Source organism: Crinia signifera, chromosome 7, assembly GCF_055691185.1.
Source record: "Crinia signifera chromosome 7, ASM5569118v1, whole genome shotgun sequence".
NCBI lineage: Eukaryota > Metazoa > Chordata > Amphibia > Anura > Myobatrachidae > Crinia > Crinia signifera.
The window spans coordinates 106209208-106231109 of record NC_139223.1 but is presented as its reverse complement, the minus strand read 5'-3'; the positions used below and the strand labels follow the sequence as shown (position 1 = coordinate 106231109).

The following is a 21902-nucleotide window of genomic DNA, read 5'->3' as shown; positions in this document are numbered from 1 at the left end:
GAGGGCAAAAAAGAGCATGTATCTCACCTACAGCCATACCACATTGGATAGGCCCAATCTCGTCTGATCTTGGAAGCTAAGCAGTGTTGGGCCTGGATAGTACTTGGGTGGGAGACCACATGAGAACACCTGGTGCTTTAGGTTTTTTCACATTACTGGCAAATTGTTTTTATTCTCTAGCTATTTAAATTGGAAACTTTTTCTTTTTATTGCCAGCACAGACATTTAGAAGAGGTCAAACATACACAATAGCCATCACCTAAAGACTTACCACACTGTTTAGGCCCAATTCCAACTGCTTTTGGCAGCTAAACAGTGTTGAGCCTCTTTAGTAGTTTAATTTAAGATCCCCTGCTAATATCATGTCCTGTAGGTCTTTTTACATTGCCAACACATGATTTTTTTCAGTAAGCAAAAACAGTTACGAAACTTTTTTATTAGCTTACCTGGTGATAGAAGTAGAAGAGGGCAAAAAAGTGCCTGTATCTCACCTACAGCCATACCACATTGGATATGCCCAATCTCGTCTGATCTTGGAAGCTAAGCAGTGTTGGGCCTGGTTAGTACTTGGGTGGGAGACCATATGGGAACACCAGGTGCTGTAGGTTTTTTCACATTACTGGCAAATTGTTTTTATTCTCTAGCTATTTAAATCAGAAACTTTTTCTTTTTATTGCCTGTAGAGACATTTGTAAGAGGTCAAACAGACACAATAGCCATCACCTAAAGACTTACCACACTGTTTAGGCCCAATTCCAACTGCTTTTGGCAGCTAAACAGTGTTGAGCCTCTTTAGTAGTTTAATTTAAGATCCCCTGCTAATATCATGTCCTGTAGGTCTTTTTACATTACCAACACATGATTTTTTTCAGTAAGCAAAAACAGTTAGGAAGCTTTTTTATTAGCTTACCTGGTGATAGAAGAGAAGAGGGCAAAAAAGAGCATGTATCTCACCTACAGCCATACCACATTGGATAGGCCCAATCTCGTCTGATCTTGGAAGCTAAGCAGTGTTGGGCCTGGATAGTACTTGGGTGGGAGACCACATGAGAACACCTGGTGCTTTAGGTTTTTTCACATTACTGGCAAATTGTTTTTATTCTCTAGCTATTTAAATTGGAAACTTTTTCTTTTTATTGCCTGTACAGACATTTGGAAGAGGTCAAACAGACACAATAGCCATCACCTAAAGACTTACCACACTGTTTAGGCCCAATTCCAACTGCTTTTGGCAGCTAAACAGTGTATGAGCCTTTTTAGTAGTTTCATTTAAGATCCCCTGCTAATATCATGTCCTGTAGGTCTTTTTACATTACCAAAACATGATTTTTTTCATTAAGCCAAAACAGTTAGGAAACTTTTTTATTAGCTTACCTGGTGATAGAAGTAGAAGAGGGCAAAAAAGTGCATGTATCTCACCTACAGCCATACCACATTGGATAGGCCCAATCTCGTCTGATCTTGGAAGCTAAGCAGTGTTGGGCTTGATTAGTACTTGGGTGGGAGACCACATGGGAACACCAGGTGCTGTAGGTTTTTTCACATTACTGGCAAATTGTTTTTATTCTCTATCTATTTAAATTGGAAACTTTTTCTTTTTATTGCCAGCACAGACATTTAGAAGAGGTCAAACAGACACAATAGCCATCACCTAAAGACTTACCACACTGTTTAGGCCCAATTCCAACTGCTTTTGGCAGCTAAACAGTGTTGAGCCTGTTTAGTAGTTTAATTTAAGATCCCCTGCTAATATCATGTCCTGTAGGTCTTTTTACATTACCAACACATGATTTTTTTCAGTAAGCAAAAACAGTTAGGAAGCTTTTTTATTAGCTTACCTGGTGATAGAAGAGAAGAGGGCAAAAAAGAGCATGTATCTCACCTACAGCCATACCACATTGGATAGGCCCAATCTCGTCTGATCTTGGAAGCTAAGCAGTGTTGGGCCTGGTTAGTACTTGGGTGGGAGACCACATGAGAACACCTGGTGCTTTAGGTTTTTTCACATTACTGGCAAATTGTTTTTCTTCTCTAGCTATTTAAATTGGAAACTTTTTCTTTTTATTGCCAGTACAGACATTTTGAAGAGGTCAAACAGACACAATAGCCATCACCTAAAGACTTACCACACTGTTTAGGCCCAATTCCAACTGCTTTTGGCAGCTAAACAGTGTATGAGCCTCTTTAGTAGTTTCATTTAAGATCCCCTGCTAATATTATGTCCTGTAGGTCTTTTTACATAACCAAAACATGATTTTTTTCATTAAGCCAAAACAGTTAGGAAACTTTTTTATTAGATTACCTGGTTATAGAAGTAGAAGAGGGCAAAAAAGTGCATGCATCTCACCTACAGTCATACCACATTGGATAGGCCCAATCTCGTCTGATCTTGGAAGCTAAGCAGTGTTGGGCCTGGTTAGTACTTGGGTGGGAGACCACATGGGAACACCAGGTGCTGTATGTTTTTTCACATTACTGGCAAATTGTTTTTATTCTCTATCTATTTAAATTGGAAACTTTTTCTTTTTATTGCCAGCACAGACATTTAGAAGAGGTCAAACATACACAATAGCCATCACCTAAAGACTTACCACACTGTTTAGGCCCAATTCCAACTGCTTTTGGCAACTAAACAGTGTTGAGCCTCTTTAGTAGTTTAATTTAAGATCCCCTGCTAATATCATGTCCTGTAGGTCTTTTTACATTGCCAACACATGATTTTTTTCAGTAAGCAAAAACAGTTACGAAACTTTTTTATTAGCTTACCTGGTGATAGAAGTAGAAGAGGGCAAAAAAGTGCCTGTATCTCACCTACAGCCATACCACATTGGATATGCCCAATCTCGTCTGATCTTGGAAGCTAAGCAGTGTTGGGCCTGGTTAGTACTTGGGTGGGAGACCACATGGGAACACCAGGTGCTGTAGGTTTTTCACATTACTGGCAAATTGTTTTTATTCTCTAGCTATTTAAATTGGAAACTTTTTCTTTTTATTGCCTGTAGAGACATTTGTAAGAGGTCAAACAGACACAATAGCCATCACCTAAAGACATACCACACTGTTTAGGCCCAATTCCAACTGCTTTTGGCAGCTAAACAGTGTATGAGCCTCTTTAGTAGTTTCATTTAAGATCCCCTGCTAATATCATGTCCTGTAGGTCTTTTTACATTACCAACACATGATTTTTTTCAGTAAGCAAAAACAGTTAGGAAGCTTTTTTATTAGCTTACCTTGTGATAGAAGAGAAGAGGGCAAAAAAGAGCATGTATCTCACCTACAGCCATACCACATTGGATAGGCCTGATCTTGGAAGCTAAGCAGTGTTGGGCATGGTTAGTACTTGGGTGGGAGACCACATGGGAACACCTGGTGCTGTAGGTTTTTTCACATTACTGGCAAATTGTTTTTATTCTCTAGCTATTTAAATTGGAAACTTTTTCTTTTTATTGCCAGTACAGACATTTGGAAGAGGTCAAACAGACACAATAGCCATCACCTAAAGACTTACCACACTGTTTAGGCCCAATTCCAACTGCTTTTGGCAGCTAAACAGTGTATGAGCCTTTTTAGTAGTTTCATTTAAGATCCCCTGCTAATATCATGTCCTGTAGGTCTTTTTACATTACCAAAACATGATTTTTTTCATTAAGCCAAAACAGTTAGGAAACTTTTTTATTAGCTTACCTGGTGATAGAAGTAGAAGAGGGCAAAAAAGTGCATGTATCTCACCTACAGCCATACCACATTGGATAGGCCCAATCTCGTCTGATCTTGGAAGCTAAGCAGTGTTGGGCTTGATTAGTACTTGGGTGGGAGACCACATGGGAACACCAGGTGCTGTAGGTTTTTTCACATTACTGGCAAATTGTTTTTATTCTCTATCTATTTAAATTGGAAACTTTTTCTTTTTATTGCCAGCACAGACATTTAGAAGAGGTCAAACAGACACAATAGCCATCACCTAAAGACTTACCACACTGTTTAGGCCCAATTCCAACTGCTTTTGGCAGCTAAACAGTGTTGAGCCTCTTTAGTAGTTTAATTTAAGATCCCCTGCTTATATCATGTCATGTAGGTCTTTTTACATTGCCAAAACATGATTTTTTTCAGTAAGCAAAAACAGTTAGGAAACTTTTTTATTAGCTTACCTGGTGATAGAAGTAGAAGAGGGCAAAAAAGTGCCTGTATCCCACCTACAGCCATACCACATTGGATAGGCCCAATCTCGTCTGATCTTGGAAGCTAAGCAGTGTTGGGCCTGGTTAGTACTTGGGTGGGAGACCACATGGGAACACCAGGTGCTGTAGGTTTTTTCACATTACTGGCAAATTGTTTTTATTCTCTAGCTATTTAAATTGGAAACTTTTTCTTTTTATTGCCTGTAGAGACATTTGTAAGAGGTCAAACAGACACAATAGCCATCACCTAAAGACTTACCACACTGTTTAGGCCCAATTCCAACTGCTTTTGGCAGCTAAACAGTGTTGAGCCTCTTTAGTAGTTTAATTTAAGTTCCCCTGCTAATATCATGTCCTGTAGGTCTTTTTACATTACCAACATATGATTTTTTTCAGTAAGCAAAAACAGTTAGGAAGCTTTTTTATTAGCTTACCTGGTGATAGAAGAGAAGACGGCAAAAAAGAGCATGTATCTCACCTACAGCCATACCACATTGGATAGGCCCAATCTCGTCTGATCTTGGAAGCTAAGCAGTGTTGGGCCTGGTTAGTACTTGGGTGGGAGACCACATGGGAACACCTGGTACTGTAGGTTTTTTCACAGTACTGGCAAATTATTTTTATTCTCTAGCTATTTAAATTGGAAACTTTTTCTTTTTATTGCCAGTACAGACATTTGGAAGAGGTCAAACAGACACAATAGCCATCACCTAAAGACTTACCACACTGTTTAGGCCCAATTCCAACTGCTTTTGGCAGCTAAACAGTGTATGAGCCTTTTTAGTAGTTTCATTTAAGATCCCCTGCTAATATCATGTCCTGTAGGTCTTTTTACATTACCAAAACATGATTTTTTTCATTAAGCCAAAACAGTTAGGAAACTTTTTTATTAGCTTACCTGGTGATAGAAGTAGAAGAGGGCAAAAAAGTGCATGTATCTCACCTACAGCCATACCACATTGGATAGGCCCAATCTCGTCTGATCTTGGAAGCTAAGCAGTGTTGGGCTTGATTAGTACTTGGGTGGGAGACCACATGGGAACACCAGGTGCTGTAGGTTTTTTCACATTACTGGCAAATTGTTTTTATTCTCTATCTATTTAAATTGGAAACTTTTTCTTTTTATTGCCAGCACAGACATTTAGAAGAGGTCAAACAGACACAATAGCCATCACCTAAAGACTTACCACACTGTTTAGGCCCAATTCCAACTGCTTTTGGCAGCTAAACAGTGTTGAGCCTGTTTAGTAGTTTAATTTAAGATCCCCTGCTAATATCATGTCCTGTAGGTCTTTTTACATTACCAACACATGATTTTTTTCAGTAAGCAAAAACAGTTAGGAAGCTTTTTTATTAGCTTACCTGGTGATAGAAGAGAAGAGGGCAAAAAAGAGCATGTATCTCACCTACAGCCATACCACATTGGATAGGCCCAATCTCGTCTGATCTTGGAAGCTAAGCAGTGTTGGGCCTGGTTAGTACTTGGGTGGGAGACCACATGAGAACACCTGGTGCTTTAGGTTTTTTCACATTACTGGCAAATTGTTTTTCTTCTCTAGCTATTTAAATTGGAAACTTTTTCTTTTTATTGCCAGTACAGACATTTTGAAGAGGTCAAACAGACACAATAGCCATCACCTAAAGACTTACCACACGGTTTAGGCCCAATTCCAACTGCTTTTGGCAGCTAAACAGTGTATGAGCCTCTTTAGTAGTTTCATTTAAGATCCCCTGCTAATATTATGTCCTGTAGGTCTTTTTACATAACCAAAACATGATTTTTTTCATTAAGCCAAAACAGTTAGGAAACTTTTTTATTAGATTACCTGGTTATAGAAGTAGAAGAGGGCAAAAAAGTGCATGCATCTCACCTACAGTCATACCACATTGGATAGGCCCAATCTCGTCTGATCTTGGAAACTAAGCAGTGTTGGGCCTGGTTAGTACTTGGGTGGGAGACCACATGGGAACACCAGGTGCTGTATGTTTTTTCACATTACTGGCAAATTGTTTTTATTCTCTATCTATTTAAATTGGAAACTTTTTCTTTTTATTGCCAGCACAGACATTTAGAAGAGGTCAAACATACACAATAGCCATCACCTAAAGACTTACCACACTGTTTAGGCCCAATTCCAACTGCTTTTGGCAACTAAACAGTGTTGAGCCTCTTTAGTAGTTTAATTTAAGATCCCCTGCTAATATCATGTCCTGTAGGTCTTTTTACATTGCCAACACATGATTTTTTTCAGTAAGCAAAAACAGTTACGAAACTTTTTTATTAGCTTACCTGGTGATAGAAGTAGAAGAGGGCAAAAAAGTGCCTGTATCTCACCTACAGCCATACCACATTGGATATGCCCAATCTCGTCTGATCTTGGAAGCTAAGCAGTGTTGGGCCTGGTTAGTACTTGGGTGGGAGACCACATGGGAACACCAGGTGCTGTAGGTTTTTCACATTACTGGCAAATTGTTTTTATTCTCTAGCTATTTAAATTGGAAACTTTTTCTTTTTATTGCCTGTAGAGACATTTGTAAGAGGTCAAACAGACACAATAGCCATCACCTAAAGACATACCACACTGTTTAGGCCCAATTCCAACTGCTTTTGGCAGCTAAACAGTGTATGAGCCTCTTTAGTAGTTTCATTTAAGATCCCCTGCTAATATCATGTCCTGTAGGTCTTTTTACATTACCAACACATGATTTTTTTCAGTAAGCAAAAACAGTTAGGAAGCTTTTTTATTAGCTTACCTTGTGATAGAAGAGAAGAGGGCAAAAAAGAGCATGTATCTCACCTACAGCCATACCACATTGGATAGGCCTGATCTTGGAAGCTAAGCAGTGTTGGGCATGGTTAGTACTTGGGTGGGAGACCACATGGGAACACCTGGTGCTGTAGGTTTTTTCACATTACTGGCAAATTGTTTTTATTCTCTAGCTATTTAAATTGGAAACTTTTTCTTTTTATTGCCAGTACAGACATTTGGAAGAGGTCAAACAGACACAATAGCCATCACCTAAAGACTTACCACACTGTTTAGGCCCAATTCCAACTGCTTTTGGCAGCTAAACAGTGTATGAGCCTCTTTAGTAGTTTCATTTAAGATCCCCTGCTAATATCATGTCCTGTAGGTCTTTTTACATTTACAAAACATGATTTTTTTCATTAAGCCAAAACAGTTAGGAAGCTTTTTTATTAGCTTACCTGGTGATAGAAGTAGAAGAGGGCAAAAAAGTGCATGTATCTCACCTACAGCCATACCACATTGGATAGGCCCAATCTCGTCTGATCTTGGAAGCTAAGCAGTGTTGGGCCTGGTTAGTACTTGGGTGGGAGACCACATGGGAACACCAGGTGCTGTAGGTTTTTTCACATTACTGGCAAATTGTTTTTATTCTCTATCTATTTAAATTAGAAACTTTTTCTTTTTATTGCCAGCACAGACATTAAGAAGAGGTCAAATATACACAATAGCCATCACCTAAAGACTTACCACACTGTTTAGGCCCAATTCCAACTGCTTTTGGCAGCTAAACAGTGTTGAGCCTCTTTAGTAGTTTAATTTAAGATCCCCTGCTAATATCATGTCCTGTAGGTCTTTTTACATTGCCAACACATTATTTTTTTCAGTAAGCAAAAACAGTTACGAAACTTTTTTATTAGCTTACCTGGTGATAGAAGTAGAAGAGGGCAAAAAAGTGGCTGTATCTCACCTACAGCCATACCACGTTGGATATGCCCAATCTCGTCTGATCTTGGAAGCTAAGCAGTGTTGGGCCTGGTTATTGCTTGGGTGGGAGACCACATGGGAACACCTGGTGCTGTAGGTTTTTCACATTACTGGCAAATTGTTTTTATTCTCTATCTATTTAAATTGGAAACTTTTTCTTTTTATTGCCTGTAGAGACATTTGTAAGAGGTCAAACAGACACAATAGCCATCACCTAAAGACTTACCACACTGTTTAGGCCCAATTCCAACTGCTTTTGGCAGCTAAACAGTGTTGAGCCTCTTTAGTAGTTTAATTTAAGATCCCCTGCTAATATCATGTCCTGTAGGTCTTTTTACATTACCAACACATGATTTTTTTCAGTAAGCAAAAACAGTTAGGAAGCTTTTTTATTAGCTTACCTGGTGATAGAAGAGAAGAGGGCAAAAAAGAGCATGTATCTCACCTACAGCCATACCACATTGGATAGGCCCAATCTCGTCTGATCTTGGAAGCTAAGCAGTGTTGGGCCTGGTTAGTACTTGGGTGGGAGACCACATGGGAACACCTGGTGCTGTAGGTTTTTTCACATTACTGGCAAATTGTTTTTATTCTCTAGCTATTTAAATTGGAAACTTTTTCTTTTTATTGCCAGTACAGACATTTGGAAGAGGTCAAACAGACACAATAGCCATCACCTAAAGACTTACCACACTGTTTAGGCCCAATTCCAACTGCTTTTGGCAGCTAAACAGTGTATGAGCCTCTTTAGTAGTTTCATTTCCCCTGCTAATATCATGTCCTGTAGGTCTTTTTACATTACCAAAACATGATTTTTTTTATTAAGCAAAAACAGTTAGGAAGCTTTTTTATTAGCTTACCTGGTGATAGAAGAGAAGAGGGCAAAAAAGAGCATATATCTCACCTACAGCTATACCACATTGTATAGGCCCAATCTCGTCTGATCTTGGAAGCTAAGCAGTGTTGGGCCTGCTTAGTACTTGGGTGGGAGACCACATGGGAACACCTGGTGCTGTAGGTTTTTTCACATTACTGGCAAATTGTTTTTATTCTCTAGCTATTTAAATTGGAAACTTTTTCTTTTTATTGCCAGTACAGACATTTGGAAGAGGTCAAACAGACACAATAGCCATCACCTAAAGACTTACCACACTGTTTAGGCCCAATTCCAACTGCTTTTGGCAGCTTAACAGTGTATGAGCCTCTTTAGTAGTTTCATTTAGGATCACCTGCTAATATCATGTCCTGTAGGTCTTTTTACATTACCAAAACATGATTTTTTTTATTAAGCCAAAACAGTTAGGAAACTTTTTTATTAGCTTACCTGGTGATAGAAGTAGAAGAGGGCAAAAAAGTGCATGTATCTCACCTACAGCCATATCACATTGGATAGGCCCAATCTCGTCTGATCTTGGAAGCTAAGCAGTGTTGGGCCTGGTTAGTACTTGGGTGGGAAACCACATGGGAACACCAGGTGCTGTAGGTTTTTTCACATTACTGGCAAATTGTTTTTATTCTCTAGCTATTTAAATTGGAAACTTTTTCTTTTTATTGCCTGTAGAGACATTTGTAAGAGGTCAAACAGACACAATAGCCATCACCTAAAGACTTACCACACTGTTTAGGCCCAATTCCAACTGCTTTTGGCAGATAAACCGTGTTGAGCCTCTTTAGTAGTTTAATTTAAGATCCCCTGCTAATATCATGTCCTGTAGGTCTTTTTACATTACCAACACATGATTTTTTTCAGTAAGCAAAAACAGTTAGGAAGCTTTTTTATTAGCTTACCTGGTGATAGAAGAGAAGAGGGCAAAAAAGAGCATGTATCTCACCTACGGCCGTACCACATTGGATAGGCCCAATCTCGTCTGATCTTGGAAGCTAAGCAGTGTTGGGCCTGGTTAGTACTTGGGTGGGAGACCACATGAGAACACCTGGTGCTTTAGGTTTTTTCACATTACTGGCAAATTGTTTTTATTCTCTAGCTATTTAATTTGGAAACTTTTTCTTTTTATTGCCAGTACAGACATTTGGAAGAGGTCAAACAGACACAATAGCCATCACCTAAAGACTTACCACACTGTTTAGGCCCAATTCCAACTGCTTTTGGCAGCTAAACAGTGTATGAGCCTCTTTAGTAGTTTCATTTAAGATCCCCTGCTAATATCATGTCCTGTAGGTCTTTTTACATTACCAAAACATGATTTTTTTCATTAAGCCAAAACAGTTAGGAAAAATTTTTAATAGCTTACCTGGTGATAGAAGTAGAAGAGGGCAAAAAAGTGCATGCATCTCACCTACAGCCATACCACATTGGATAGTCACAATCTCGTCTGATCTTGGAAGCTAAGCAGTGTTGGGCCTGGTTAGTACTTGGGTGGGAGACCACATGGGAACACCAGGTGCTGTAGGTTTTTTCACATTACTGGCAAATTGTTTTTATTCTCTATCTATTTAAATTGGAAACTTTTTCTTTTTATTGCCAGCACAGACATTTAGAAGAGGTCAAACATACACAATAGCCATCACCTAAAGACTTACCACACTGTTTAGGCCCAATTCCAACTGCTTTTGGCAACTAAACAGTGTTGAGCCTCTTTAGTAGTTTAATTTAAGACCCCCTGCTAATATCATGTCCTGTAGGTCTTTTTACATTGCCAACACATGATTTTTTTCAGTAAGCAAAAACAGTTACGAAACTTTTTTATTAGCTTACCTGGTGATAGAAGTAGAAGAGGGCAAAAAAGTGGCTGTATCTCACCTACTGCCATACCACATTGGATATGCCCAATCTCGTCTGATCTTGGAAGCTAAGCAGTGTTGGGCCTGGTTAGTGCTTGGGTTGGAGACCACATGGGAACACCTGGTGCTGTAGGTTTTTTCACATTACTGGCAAATTGTTTTTATTCTCTAGCTATTTAAATTGGAAACTTTTTCTTTTTATTGCCAGTACAGACATTTGGAAGAGGTCAAACAGACACAATAGCCATCACCTAAAGACTTACCACACTGTTTAGGCCCAATTCCAACTGCTTTTGGCAGCTAAACAGTGTATGAGCCTCTTTAGTAGTTTCATTTAAGATCCCCTGCTAATATCATGTCCTGTAGGTCTTTTTACATTACCAAAACATGATTTTTTTTATTAAGCAAAAACAGTTAGGAAGCTTTTTTATTAGCTTACCTGGTGATAGAAGAGAAGAGGGCAAAAAAGAGCATATATCTCACCTACAGCTATACCACATTGTATAGGCCCAATCTCGTCTGATCTTGGAAGCTAAGCAGTGTTGGGCCTGCTTAGTACTTGGGTGGGAGACCACATGGGAACACCTGGTGCTGTAGGTTTTTTCACATTACTGGCAAATTGTTTTTATTCTCTAGCTATTTAAATTGGAAACTTTTTCTTTTTATTGCCAGTACAGACATTTGGAAGAGGTCAAACAGACACAATAGCCATCACCTAAAGACTTACCACACTGTTTAGGCCCAATTCCAACTGCTTTTGGCAGCTTAACAGTGTATGAGCCTCTTTAGTAGTTTCATTTAGGATCACCTGCTAATATCATGTCCTGTAGGTCTTTTTACATTACCAAAACATGATTTTTTTTATTAAGCCAAAACAGTTAGGAAACTTTTTTATTAGCTTACCTGGTGATAGAAGTAGAAGAGGGCAAAAAAGTGCATGTATCTCACCTACAGCCATATCACATTGGATAGGCCCAATCTCGTCTGATCTTGGAAGCTAAGCAGTGTTGGGCCTGGTTAGTACTTGGGTGGGAAACCACATGGGAACACCAGGTGCTGTAGGTTTTTTCACATTACTGGCAAATTGTTTTTATTCTCTAGCTATTTAAATTGGAAACTTTTTCTTTTTATTGCCTGTAGAGACATTTGTAAGAGGTCAAACAGACACAATAGCCATCACCTAAAGACTTACCACACTGTTTAGGCCCAATTCCAACTGCTTTTGGCAGATAAACCGTGTTGAGCCTCTTTAGTAGTTTAATTTAAGATCCCCTGCTAATATCATGTCCTGTAGGTCTTTTTACATTACCAACACATGATTTTTTTCAGTAAGCAAAAACAGTTAGGAAGCTTTTTTATTAGCTTACCTGGTGATAGAAGAGAAGAGGGCAAAAAAGAGCATGTATCTCACTGTGACCGGACGCCTGCCCTTAGCTCTGGCTACGCCCTTCGGGTCCACAGATAGCGGTTTCTGGTCTCACGGGACCTGGCCAATAGGGGATTCCCTGCTACCGTCAGTAACCGCCTGTTACTGACTCCACCCACTACGCAGTGGGCGGGGTTATCGCTGCCACCACCAGACTCCTACTACGTGGCGTCTGGAACCACGGATACCTCCTCAGGCCCAACCGCTGGCCCTGAGTACTACCTGCGTCGACACACTGCTGGTGTCGACTGGTCCCCCACTGGTCACGGACCAGACCTCTGCTTTGGTAGCTGGCAGAGCGGAGACTCGGAGACGCTGGATGCTATACCCAGAACAGCCGGAGAACGGAATTATTGCATTAATTCTGTTGGTCGCAGATGAAGCAGACTTCTTGGGCAAAAGATGGTTTATTGCCAATGGATCTGAAAAGATCCCTTCTCCTTTCAGAGGTATACAGCATACAGATGTTGTTACAGCATTCAGATACAGGCAGAAGTACAACTTTGGGCTCACAGAGCCCTGCTTATATAGGCAGAAAACTCTTTGACATTGTCAGATCCTCCCCCATACATTTACAATTTGTATCTCAATCTGATACGTTACTTCCCGTGCATAACGAACCAAGATTACATACTACAAAGGATAAATCCAATTTCCTTAGAATATATAACTTTCAGGAACAGGGGAGATATTTATCTCCTGGTAGCATGTTTACATAACGAAACACAAATGTCTGTGCCTCATCAACACCTCACACACAGGATGTCCTGGGCTCAGGGACCCATCACATATGGTACACAAATTTCCTTATCACCTTTTACACAGGGCTTCAGACACAGAGCCTACTCCCTGCTGTGTTTTGGACACTCACAGACCTTGTTTGTTTGTTTGTTTGCTAAATTCCTTCCCCCCAGAAATGTACAAAGTGCATTGTAAGTCCATAATGCATTCCTCAATATTCAATACAATATACACAATATATGATGCAGTCCTAGCTCAGTGCCAAACATATATTACATAAATACATATGATATGTGTGCCGGGTGCCCAGCTCAGTGCTATAACTTACATCATCACTGCAGCAGGGGTCCTGCCCAGCTCAGTGCTACTCATACAGTTTAAAACAGGGTAAGTGCCCTTGTTCTGAATAACGGCAAAGCACGGAGAGTTAACCCCTTCAGTGCTGTAGCCGCCATTAACCCCGTGTGCCGGGCTCTCCGGCCACACTTCTCCCCCCCCCTTCAAGCGGGAAACCAGAGGGCCATGTCCCAACGACTTGGCTCCTGGTCCCGCAGCCCATTTGGGGGTTACTGGGAGTGCCTGGGGGTGTTGGCCCCCAGCCTAGACAGTTCCTCCAGACTGCAGTGGGCCATATCCGGTTGGTGCTGAAAGTCCACACAGTCACCACAGTGTCCAAGTCCAAGGCCCCACAACAACAGTCTGTCTGTTTCCCCCAATGAAGGGGGCAAACCTTCATCAGGTGGGTGTTCCTTCACCCCAGTGCGGTGCCAGTGGCACCATCTGTGCCAAAGCTGGCCTGCTGCATACACAATTGCCACCCAGTGTGTCCAAATTGTGGCATACCCCACCTCCCACCATAGCAGTATTCTGCTCACACAAGCCACAGGGTGCTCCTGCCCACATGGCTCCTCCTGGCTCAGTACTGCTCCCAGTCCGTGCAGTGACGCAATAGTCCGTACCACAATGTCCTGGTAATAAATATGCATCATCAGCACTGGAGCTGGTACCAGAGCCTCCTTCAGCGACTGGAATGCCAACTCACAAGCAGGTGTACAGTCCACTGTCTTGGGAAGACCCTTCCTAGTCACTACTGTAAGGGACGTCACTACCAAACTAGAGTCAGGGACAACTGGTCTGTAGGGCCTTACAGTTTCTAAGGTCAGTACCTGTCTGGGGGTTGTGGGCTGGGGACAGCCTCTGGTCGCCTCTACCTTCACTGGTCTGGGCCTACCCCTGTCCCCTCCCACACTATCCTCCAGGCACTGCACCCCTGTCACTTCTCCCGGGCACCCGTCTGCAACAACTGTCAGACCTGCCCTCCTGTCCTCCTCAAAGGACCTACGTCTTGGGGAACCCAATCTCTCTGGTGTATCCCCTTCTACCTTCCTGTCTACCCGGGGCCTGAACCCTTCCTGCCCGGGCACACTCCCCACCCCCACCCCATCAAGGCCGCTGCGAGCTTGGCACCATATGCCTGTCAGGGATGGGTCAGAGAGCGGAGCCTCCTGAACCCCCTGCCAGTGCCCCTCACTTTCTCCTAAAGGGGGACACTCTACAGGGGCATCTAGGTTGGGATGTCTAGGTTCATTCTGGTTTGGGTCAGTCATGTAAAGGTCAGTGTGGTCACTCATACTCACCGCTGGAGTTGGTAAACCACTAGGAACAGGAGCAACGCTGGGTACCCCCACAGGATACAACAAGCTGGCACACACATCCTCTGCGTTGCTAGGGGACGTAGGCACACCAGAGGCAAAAGGCATGCTGGGGAGATGCGCTGATCTAGCCGCTGTAGTCTTTTCCTCTGGGCTGGTTGATGCTGTGGTTGGCTGTGCTGGCAGTTGTCTGGCCGCTGTGGTCTTTTCCTCTGGGCTGGGCTGTGCTGGTGTTGATGGTAAGGACTGTAGTCTGGCAGCTTGACTCCAGGCGATGGCGTTAGCAAATGTAGTAACGATTCCACCCCCAAGATCATTCCCCAGGACTACATCTGTTGGGAGGCCATCCATGATGGCAACATCTCGCAACTCTGGTCCAGCACCCCAATCCAGGTAGACTCTGGCCATGGGTACCTCTCGCTCCGCTCCATCTGCCATTGTAACTTTGGCAGTGCGACCCTGCAAGATTGCAGCAGGATCAATCAGTCTGGGGCTCACCACAGTGATTGAGGCCCCAGAGTCTCTCAGGCCTTCCCCCTGAAGGGGCCCCACTTGGACCGACTGCAGGTGCCGCCACATATTCTGTAGAGGCCGCATGGCCATGCAGGTGACTCTATCAGCAGAGTCTGCCTGCTTCTCACCACACTCCATTGGACTGACTGGAGGGGGTACAGTCTCTGTGGGCTCATCTCCACGGGTCAAGCAAGCAAGCCGGGATCCAGCATTCGGATTGGTAGCGCGAATCTGGGGTGCCGGCAGTGTGGGACAGTTCATCCTCAGATGTCCGATTTTCCCACAGCTGTAGCACTTCTTGACCAGGTGGGACTCCGATGATCCCTGATTACTCGCAGGGACGCTGCGGGGCGATTGCTGGCCAAGAGCACCCGGGTTGGAAGATGCTTGCTTTGGGGGGCGATGAGCTGAAGAGGGGTGTCCCCCTGGTGGTACAGTCCTTTGTAGTGGGCTGCTACTTGGGCGTTTCAGCCCCTGTGACCGAATTGCCACATACTTGTCCGCTAGCTGGGCAGCCATCTTTATGCTCGTTGGCTCCCGATCTAGCACCCACTCCTTCACTTCCTGGGCACACCTGCGGTAGAACTGCTCCCTGCAGATCACATCAATCAGGGTGTCCCAGGTTGTGGCCTTTGATTCCTGCACCCACTTCACCAAGTACTGCCGCAGCTGGGTGGCAAACTGCTCGTGGGTGCTGCCCGGATTCTTTGGCAAGTCCCGAAACTTTTTCCTGTAGGACTCAGGAGTTACAAAAAACCGTTGGAGGAGGGCCTTGGCGACAACATCATAGTCCCCACAGTCCTCATTGGCCACTCCTCGATAGGCCTCCAAGGCCTCACCATGCAGGGTGGGTACAAGGTGTCTTACCCACTCCTGTTTGGGCAAATCATGGAGTTTACAAGTCCTCTCAAAAACTTGCAAATGTCCATCAATGTCCCCATCGCTGTCGGCAAACTTGGCAAACTGAATCCGTCCCACTCGGGGGGTAGCAGCTGACAACGGTCCTTGGGGTACCACAGCCTGTGTTGCCCGCTCCGCATGCCACATCCGGATGATGAGCATGCGTTCTTGTTCCGTTGCCCTCTCCCCTAATTCCGCTAGCCGATCCGCTAGGCTATCCGCGCCGTCCACCCTGGGACGCGGGGATCCTGGCCCTGCTAGGGAATGTTGGGAAACGTGGCTGCTGCTAGAGGGGGCGGGGCTTGTGAGTCTCACCGGGTCCAGATGAAGGTCCTCTGTGTGGCTGTCCTCCTGGACACGGTCACCATCAGCGTACTGCACCTCCTCCCAACTCGACTCCTCCAAGCGCTTGAGCGCCGCCCTCATTTCGTTTACAGTTGCTTTGGAAGGGATATCCACACCCTTCTCCCGACACACGATCTCGAGGTCATACTTCGACATTCCATTGAAGTCCGCCATCTTGCGCGTTCTCCTGGCTGCCGTTACTCTTCTCTGAGTAACGCGGCTTCTCCAATCGGTGACTGAAGAACCGCCTGGGTTATCCCACCGGCTTGCCACCAATTTCTGTGACCGGACGCCTGCCCTTAGCTCTGGCTACGCCCTTCGGGTCCACAGATAGCGGTTTCTGGTCTCACGGGACCTGGCCAATAGGGGATTCCCTGCTACCGTCAGTAACCGCCTGTTACTGACTCCACCCACTACGCAGTGGGCGGGGTTATCGCTGCCACCACCAGACTCCTACTACGTGGCGTCTGGAACCACGGATACCTCCTCAGGCCCAACCGCTGGCCCTGAGTACTACCTGCGTCGACACACTGCTGGTGTCGACTGGTCCCCCACTGGTCACGGACCAGACCTCTGCTTTGGTAGCTGGCAGAGCGGAGACTCGGAGACGCTGGATGCTATACCCAGAACAGCCGGAGAACGGAATTATTGCATTAATTCTGTTGGTCGCAGATGAAGCAGACTTCTTGGGCAAAAGATGGTTTATTGCCAATGGATCTGAAAAGATCCCTTCTCCTTTCAGAGGTATACAGCATACAGATGTTGTTACAGCATTCAGATACAGGCAGAAGTACAACTTTGGGCTCACAGAGCCCTGCTTATATAGGCAGAAAACTCTTTGACATTGTCAGATCCTCCCCCATACATTTACAATTTGTATCTCAATCTGATACGTTACTTCCCGTGCATAACGAACCAAGATTACATACTACAAAGGATAAATCCAATTTCCTTAGAATATATAACTTTCAGGAACAGGGGAGATATTTATCTCCTGGTAGCATGTTTACATAACGAAACACAAATGTCTGTGCCTCATCAACACCTCACACACAGGATGTCCTGGGCTCAGGGACCCATCACATATGGTACACAAATTTCCTTATCACCTTTTACACAGGGCTTCAGACACAGAGCCTACTCCCTGCTGTGTTTTGGACACTCACAGACCTTGTTTGTTTGTTTGTTTGCTAAATTCCTTCCCCCCAGAAATGTACAAAGTGCATTGTAAGTCCATAATGCATTCCTCAATATTCAATACAATATACACAATATATGATGCAGTCCTAGCTCAGTGCCAAACATATATTACATAAATACATATGATATGTGTGCCGGGTGCCCAGCTCAGTGCTATAACTTACATCATCACTGCAGCAGGGGTCCTGCCCAGCTCAGTGCTACTCATACAGTTTAAAACAGGGTAAGTGCCCTTGTTCTGAATAACGGCAAAGCACGGAGAGTTAACCCCTTCAGTGCTGTAGCCGCCATTAACCCCGTGTGCCGGGCTCTCCGGCCACACTCACCTACGGCCGTACCACATTGGATAGGCCCAATCTCGTCTGATCTTGGAAGCTAAGCAGTGTTGGGCCTGGTTAGTACTTGGGTGGGAGACCACATGAGAACACCTGGTGCTTTAGGTTTTTTCACATTACTGGCAAATTGTTTTTATTCTCTAGCTATTTAATTTGGAAACTTTTTCTTTTTATTGCCAGTACAGACATTTGGAAGAGGTCAAACAGACACAATAGCCATCACCTAAAGACTTACCACACTGTTTAGGCCCAATTCCAACTGCTTTTGGCAGCTAAACAGTGTATGAGCCTCTTTAGTAGTTTCATTTAAGATCCCCTGCTAATATCATGTCCTGTAGGTCTTTTTACATTACCAAAACATGATTTTTTTCATTAAGCCAAAACAGTTAGGAAAATTTTTTAATAGCTTACCTGGTGATAGAAGTAGAAGAGGGCAAAAAAGTGCATGCATCTCACCTACAGCCATACCACATTGGATAGGCACAATCTCGTCTGATCTTGGAAGCTAAGCAGTGTTGGGCCTGGTTAGTACTTGGGTGGGAGACCACATGGGAACACCTGGTGCTGTAGGTTTTTTCACATTACTGGCAAATTGTTTTTATTCTCTATCTATTTAAATTGGAAACTTTTTCTTTTTATTGCCAGCACAGACATTTAGAAGAGGTCAAACATACACAATAGCCATCACCTAAAGACTTACCACACTGTTTAGGCCCAATTCCAACTGCTTTTGGCAACTAAACAGTGTTGAGCCTCTTTAGTAGTTTAATTTAAGACCCCCTGCTAATATCATGTCCTGTAGGTCTTTTTACATTGCCAACACATGATTTTTTTCAGTAAGCAAAAACAGTTACGAAACTTTTTTATTAGCTTACCTGGTGATAGAAGTAGAAGAGGGCAAAAAAGTGGCTGTATCTCACCTACTGCCATACCACATTGGATATGCCCAATCTCGTCTGATCTTGGAAGCTAAGCAGTGTTGGGCCTGGTTAGTGCTTGGGTTGGAGACCACATGGGAACACCTGGTGCTGTAGGTTTTTTCACATTACTGGCAAATTGTTTTTATTCTCTAGCTATTTAAATTGGAAACTTTTTCTTTTTATTGCCTGTAGAGACATTTGTAAGAGGTCAAACAGACACAATAGCCATCACCTAAAGACTTACCACACTGTTTAGGCCCAATTCCAACTGCTTTTGGCAGCTAAACAGTGTTGAGCCTCTTTAGTAGTTTAATTTAAGATCCCCTGCTATTATCATGTCCTGTAGGTCTTTTTACATTACCAATACATGATTTTTTTCAGTAAGCAAAAACAGTTAGGAAGCTTTTTTATTAGCTTACCTGGTGATAGAAGAAAAGAGGGCAAAAAAGAGCATGTATCTCACCTACAGCCATACCACATTGGTTAGGCCCAATCTCGTCTGATCTTGGAAGCTAAGCAGTGTTGGGCCTGGTTAGTACTTGGGTGGGAGACCACATGGGAACACCATGTGCTGTAGGTTTTTTCACATTACTGGCAAATTGTTTTTATTCTCTAGCTATTTAAATTGGAAACTTTTTCTTTTTATTGCCAGCACAGACATTTAGAAGAGGTCAAACATACACAATAGCCATCACCTAAAGACTTACCACACTGTTTAGGCCCAATTCCAACTGCTTTTGGCAACTAAACAGTGTTGAGCCTCTTTAGTAGTTTAATTTAAGATCCCCTGCTAATTAAAATGTCCTGTAGGTCTTTTTACATTGCCAACACATGATTTTTTTCAGTAAGCAAAAACAGTTACGAAACTTTTTTATTAGCTTACCTGGTGATAGAAGTAGAAGAGGGCAAAAAAGTGGCTGTATCTCACCTACAGCCATACCACATTGGATATGCCCAATCTCGTCTGATCTTGGAAGCTAAGCAGTGTTGGGCCTGGTTAGTGCTTGGGTGGGAGACCACATGGGAACACCTGGTGCTGTAGGTTTTTTCACATTACTGGCAAATTGTTTTTATTCTCTAGCTATTTAAATTGGAAACTTTTTCTTTTTATTGCCTGTAGAGACATTTGTAAGAGGTCAAACAGACACAATAGCCATCACCTAAAGACTTACCACACTGTTTAGGCCCAATTCCAACTGCTTTTGGCAGCTAAACAGTGTTGAGCCTCTTTAGTAGTTTAATTTAAGATCCCCTGCTAATATCATGTCCTGTAGGTCTTTTTACATTACCAACACATGATTTTTTTCAGTAAGCAAAAACAGTTAGGAAGCTTTTTTATTAGCTTACCTGGTGATAGAAGAGAAGAGGGCAAAAAAGAGCATGTATCTCACCTACAGCCATACCACATTGGATAGGCCCAATCTCGTCTGATCTTGGAAGCTAAGCAGTGTTGGGCCTGGTTAGTACTTGGGTGGGAGACCACATGAGAACACCTGGTGCTTTAGGTTTTTTCACATTACTGGCAAATTGTTTTTATTCTCTAGCTATTTAAATTGGAAACTTTTTCTTTTTATTGCCAGTACAGACATTTTGAAGAGGTCAAACAGACACAATAGCCATCACCTAAAGACTTACCACACTGTTTAGGCCCAATTCCAACTGCTTTTGGCAGCTAAACAGTGTATGAGCCTCTTTAGTAGTTTCATTTAAGATCCCCTGCTAATATCATGTCCTGTAGGTCTTTTTACATTACCAAAACATGATTTTTTTCATTAAGCCAAAACAGTTAGGAAACTTTTTTATTAGCTTACCTGGTGATAGAAGTAGAAGAGGGCAAAAAAGTGCATGCATCTCACCTACAGCCATACCACATTGGATAGGCCCAATCTCGTCTGATCTTGGAAGCTAAGCAGTGTTGGGCCTGGTTAGTACTTGGGTGGGAGACCACATGGGAACACCAGGTGCTGTAGGTTTTTTCACATTACTGGCAAATTGTTTTTATTCTCTATCTATTTAAATTGGAAACTTTTTCTTTTTATTGCCAGCACAGACATTTAGAAGAGGTCAAACATACACAATAGCCATCACCTAAAGACTTACCACACTGTTTAGGCCCAATTCCAACTGCTTTTGGCAACTAAACAGTGTTGAGCCTCTTTAGTAGTTTAATTTAAGATCCCCTGCTAATATCATGTCCTGTAGGTCTTTTTACATTACCAACACATGATTTTTTTCAGTAAGCAAAAACAGTTAGGAAGCTTTTTTATTAGCTTACCTGGTGATAGAAGAGAAGAGGGCAAAAAAGAGCATGTATCTCACCTACAGCCATACCACATTGGATAGGCCCAATCTCGTCTGATCTTGGAAGCTAAGCAGTGTTGGGCCTGGTTAGTACTTGGGTGGGAGACCACATGGGAACACCTGGTGCTGTAGGTTTTTTCACATTACTGGCAAATTGTTTTTATTCTCTAGCTATTTAAATTGGAAACTTTTTCTTTTTATTGCCAGCACAGACATTTAGAAGAGGTCAAACATACACAATAGCCATCACCTAAAGACTTACCACACTGTTTAGGCCCAATTCCAACTGCTTTTGGCAACTAAACAGTGTTGAGCCTCTTTAGTAGTTTAATTTAAGATCCCCTGCTAATATCATGTCCTGTAGGTATTTTTACATTGCCAACACATGATTTTTTTCAGTAAGCAAAAACAGTTACGAAACTTTTTTATTAGCTTACCTGGTGATAGAAGTAGAAGAGGGCAAAAAAGTGGCTGTATCTCACCTACTGCCATACCACATTGGATATGCCCAATCTCGTCTGATCTTGGAAGCTAAGCAGTGTTGGGCCTGGTTAGTGCTTGGGTGGGAGACCACATGGGAACACCTGGTGCTGTAGGTTTTTTCACATTACTGGCAAATTGTTTTTATTCTCTAGCTATTTAAATTGGAAACTTTTTCTTTTTATTGCCTGTAGAGACATTTGTAAGAGGTCAAACAGACACAATAGCCATCACCTAAAGAGTTACCACACTGTTTAGGCCCAATTCCAACTGCTTTTGGCAGCTAAACAGTGTTGAGCCTCTTTAGTAGTTTAATTTAAGATCCCCTGCTAATATCATGTCCTGTAGGTCTTTTTACATTACCAACACATGATTTTTTTCAGTAAGCAAAAACAGTTAGGAAGCTTTTTTATCAGCTTACCTGGTGATAGAAGA

At 42.7% G+C, this 21902-nt stretch overlaps 29 non-coding genes and 6 pseudogenes across 29 annotated transcripts; all 35 read left to right on the top strand.

Annotated features, from left to right (window-relative positions):
* Nucleotides 1-25: 25 nt before the first annotated feature.
* On the top strand, nt 26-144 carry LOC146024390 (5S ribosomal RNA). Its single transcript, XR_014453773.1, has one exon. It is a non-coding gene; the product is annotated as a 5S ribosomal RNA (ribosomal RNA).
* Nucleotides 145-489: 345 nt separating this feature from the next.
* On the top strand, nt 490-608 carry LOC146025561 (5S ribosomal RNA). The gene has a single exon (XR_014454220.1). It is a non-coding gene; the product is annotated as a 5S ribosomal RNA (ribosomal RNA).
* Nucleotides 609-952: 344 nt separating this feature from the next.
* On the top strand, nt 953-1071 carry LOC146024388 (5S ribosomal RNA). Its single transcript, XR_014453772.1, has one exon. It is a non-coding gene; the product is annotated as a 5S ribosomal RNA (ribosomal RNA).
* Nucleotides 1072-1417: 346 nt separating this feature from the next.
* Nucleotides 1418-1536, top strand: LOC146023460 (5S ribosomal RNA). The gene has a single exon (XR_014452876.1). It is a non-coding gene; the product is annotated as a 5S ribosomal RNA (ribosomal RNA).
* A 344-nt stretch (nt 1537-1880) lies between these two features.
* On the top strand, nt 1881-1999 carry LOC146024286 (5S ribosomal RNA). The gene has a single exon (XR_014453672.1). It is a non-coding gene; the product is annotated as a 5S ribosomal RNA (ribosomal RNA).
* Nucleotides 2000-2345: 346 nt separating this feature from the next.
* On the top strand, nt 2346-2464 carry LOC146023735 (5S ribosomal RNA). Its single transcript, XR_014453142.1, has one exon. It is a non-coding gene; the product is annotated as a 5S ribosomal RNA (ribosomal RNA).
* Nucleotides 2465-2809: 345 nt separating this feature from the next.
* Nucleotides 2810-2928, top strand: LOC146022617 (5S ribosomal RNA). Its single transcript, XR_014452064.1, has one exon. It is a non-coding gene; the product is annotated as a 5S ribosomal RNA (ribosomal RNA).
* A 344-nt stretch (nt 2929-3272) lies between these two features.
* On the top strand, nt 3273-3381 carry LOC146025304 (5S ribosomal RNA; annotated as a pseudogene).
* Nucleotides 3382-3727: 346 nt separating this feature from the next.
* Nucleotides 3728-3846, top strand: LOC146023459 (5S ribosomal RNA). Its single transcript, XR_014452875.1, has one exon. It is a non-coding gene; the product is annotated as a 5S ribosomal RNA (ribosomal RNA).
* A 345-nt stretch (nt 3847-4191) lies between these two features.
* LOC146021813 (5S ribosomal RNA) lies at nt 4192-4310 on the top strand. The gene has a single exon (XR_014451289.1). It is a non-coding gene; the product is annotated as a 5S ribosomal RNA (ribosomal RNA).
* Nucleotides 4311-4654: 344 nt separating this feature from the next.
* Nucleotides 4655-4773, top strand: LOC146023380 (5S ribosomal RNA). The gene has a single exon (XR_014452801.1). It is a non-coding gene; the product is annotated as a 5S ribosomal RNA (ribosomal RNA).
* A 346-nt stretch (nt 4774-5119) lies between these two features.
* On the top strand, nt 5120-5238 carry LOC146023457 (5S ribosomal RNA). The gene has a single exon (XR_014452874.1). It is a non-coding gene; the product is annotated as a 5S ribosomal RNA (ribosomal RNA).
* A 344-nt stretch (nt 5239-5582) lies between these two features.
* On the top strand, nt 5583-5701 carry LOC146024285 (5S ribosomal RNA). Its single transcript, XR_014453671.1, has one exon. It is a non-coding gene; the product is annotated as a 5S ribosomal RNA (ribosomal RNA).
* Nucleotides 5702-6047: 346 nt separating this feature from the next.
* LOC146023733 (5S ribosomal RNA) lies at nt 6048-6166 on the top strand. Its single transcript, XR_014453141.1, has one exon. It is a non-coding gene; the product is annotated as a 5S ribosomal RNA (ribosomal RNA).
* Nucleotides 6167-6511: 345 nt separating this feature from the next.
* LOC146022605 (5S ribosomal RNA) lies at nt 6512-6630 on the top strand. Its single transcript, XR_014452053.1, has one exon. It is a non-coding gene; the product is annotated as a 5S ribosomal RNA (ribosomal RNA).
* A 344-nt stretch (nt 6631-6974) lies between these two features.
* LOC146025303 (5S ribosomal RNA) lies at nt 6975-7083 on the top strand (annotated as a pseudogene).
* A 346-nt stretch (nt 7084-7429) lies between these two features.
* On the top strand, nt 7430-7548 carry LOC146021811 (5S ribosomal RNA). Its single transcript, XR_014451287.1, has one exon. It is a non-coding gene; the product is annotated as a 5S ribosomal RNA (ribosomal RNA).
* A 345-nt stretch (nt 7549-7893) lies between these two features.
* LOC146024524 (5S ribosomal RNA) lies at nt 7894-8012 on the top strand. Its single transcript, XR_014453901.1, has one exon. It is a non-coding gene; the product is annotated as a 5S ribosomal RNA (ribosomal RNA).
* A 343-nt stretch (nt 8013-8355) lies between these two features.
* On the top strand, nt 8356-8474 carry LOC146022160 (5S ribosomal RNA). The gene has a single exon (XR_014451627.1). It is a non-coding gene; the product is annotated as a 5S ribosomal RNA (ribosomal RNA).
* A 340-nt stretch (nt 8475-8814) lies between these two features.
* LOC146024357 (5S ribosomal RNA) lies at nt 8815-8933 on the top strand. The gene has a single exon (XR_014453741.1). It is a non-coding gene; the product is annotated as a 5S ribosomal RNA (ribosomal RNA).
* Nucleotides 8934-9279: 346 nt separating this feature from the next.
* Nucleotides 9280-9398, top strand: LOC146023904 (5S ribosomal RNA). Its single transcript, XR_014453305.1, has one exon. It is a non-coding gene; the product is annotated as a 5S ribosomal RNA (ribosomal RNA).
* Nucleotides 9399-9742: 344 nt separating this feature from the next.
* On the top strand, nt 9743-9861 carry LOC146024704 (5S ribosomal RNA; annotated as a pseudogene).
* A 346-nt stretch (nt 9862-10207) lies between these two features.
* Nucleotides 10208-10326, top strand: LOC146023779 (5S ribosomal RNA). The gene has a single exon (XR_014453185.1). It is a non-coding gene; the product is annotated as a 5S ribosomal RNA (ribosomal RNA).
* Nucleotides 10327-10671: 345 nt separating this feature from the next.
* Nucleotides 10672-10790, top strand: LOC146024889 (5S ribosomal RNA; annotated as a pseudogene).
* Nucleotides 10791-11135: 345 nt separating this feature from the next.
* On the top strand, nt 11136-11254 carry LOC146024356 (5S ribosomal RNA). Its single transcript, XR_014453740.1, has one exon. It is a non-coding gene; the product is annotated as a 5S ribosomal RNA (ribosomal RNA).
* Nucleotides 11255-11600: 346 nt separating this feature from the next.
* On the top strand, nt 11601-11719 carry LOC146023903 (5S ribosomal RNA). The gene has a single exon (XR_014453304.1). It is a non-coding gene; the product is annotated as a 5S ribosomal RNA (ribosomal RNA).
* A 6036-nt stretch (nt 11720-17755) lies between these two features.
* Nucleotides 17756-17874, top strand: LOC146024703 (5S ribosomal RNA; annotated as a pseudogene).
* A 346-nt stretch (nt 17875-18220) lies between these two features.
* LOC146023778 (5S ribosomal RNA) lies at nt 18221-18339 on the top strand. The gene has a single exon (XR_014453184.1). It is a non-coding gene; the product is annotated as a 5S ribosomal RNA (ribosomal RNA).
* Nucleotides 18340-18684: 345 nt separating this feature from the next.
* LOC146024888 (5S ribosomal RNA) lies at nt 18685-18803 on the top strand (annotated as a pseudogene).
* Nucleotides 18804-19147: 344 nt separating this feature from the next.
* On the top strand, nt 19148-19266 carry LOC146024269 (5S ribosomal RNA). The gene has a single exon (XR_014453655.1). It is a non-coding gene; the product is annotated as a 5S ribosomal RNA (ribosomal RNA).
* A 346-nt stretch (nt 19267-19612) lies between these two features.
* Nucleotides 19613-19731, top strand: LOC146022847 (5S ribosomal RNA). Its single transcript, XR_014452287.1, has one exon. It is a non-coding gene; the product is annotated as a 5S ribosomal RNA (ribosomal RNA).
* Nucleotides 19732-20075: 344 nt separating this feature from the next.
* LOC146024283 (5S ribosomal RNA) lies at nt 20076-20194 on the top strand. Its single transcript, XR_014453669.1, has one exon. It is a non-coding gene; the product is annotated as a 5S ribosomal RNA (ribosomal RNA).
* Nucleotides 20195-20540: 346 nt separating this feature from the next.
* On the top strand, nt 20541-20659 carry LOC146021810 (5S ribosomal RNA). The gene has a single exon (XR_014451286.1). It is a non-coding gene; the product is annotated as a 5S ribosomal RNA (ribosomal RNA).
* Nucleotides 20660-21003: 344 nt separating this feature from the next.
* LOC146022159 (5S ribosomal RNA) lies at nt 21004-21122 on the top strand. The gene has a single exon (XR_014451626.1). It is a non-coding gene; the product is annotated as a 5S ribosomal RNA (ribosomal RNA).
* Nucleotides 21123-21467: 345 nt separating this feature from the next.
* On the top strand, nt 21468-21586 carry LOC146023773 (5S ribosomal RNA). Its single transcript, XR_014453179.1, has one exon. It is a non-coding gene; the product is annotated as a 5S ribosomal RNA (ribosomal RNA).
* Nucleotides 21587-21902: the final 316 nt, after the last annotated feature.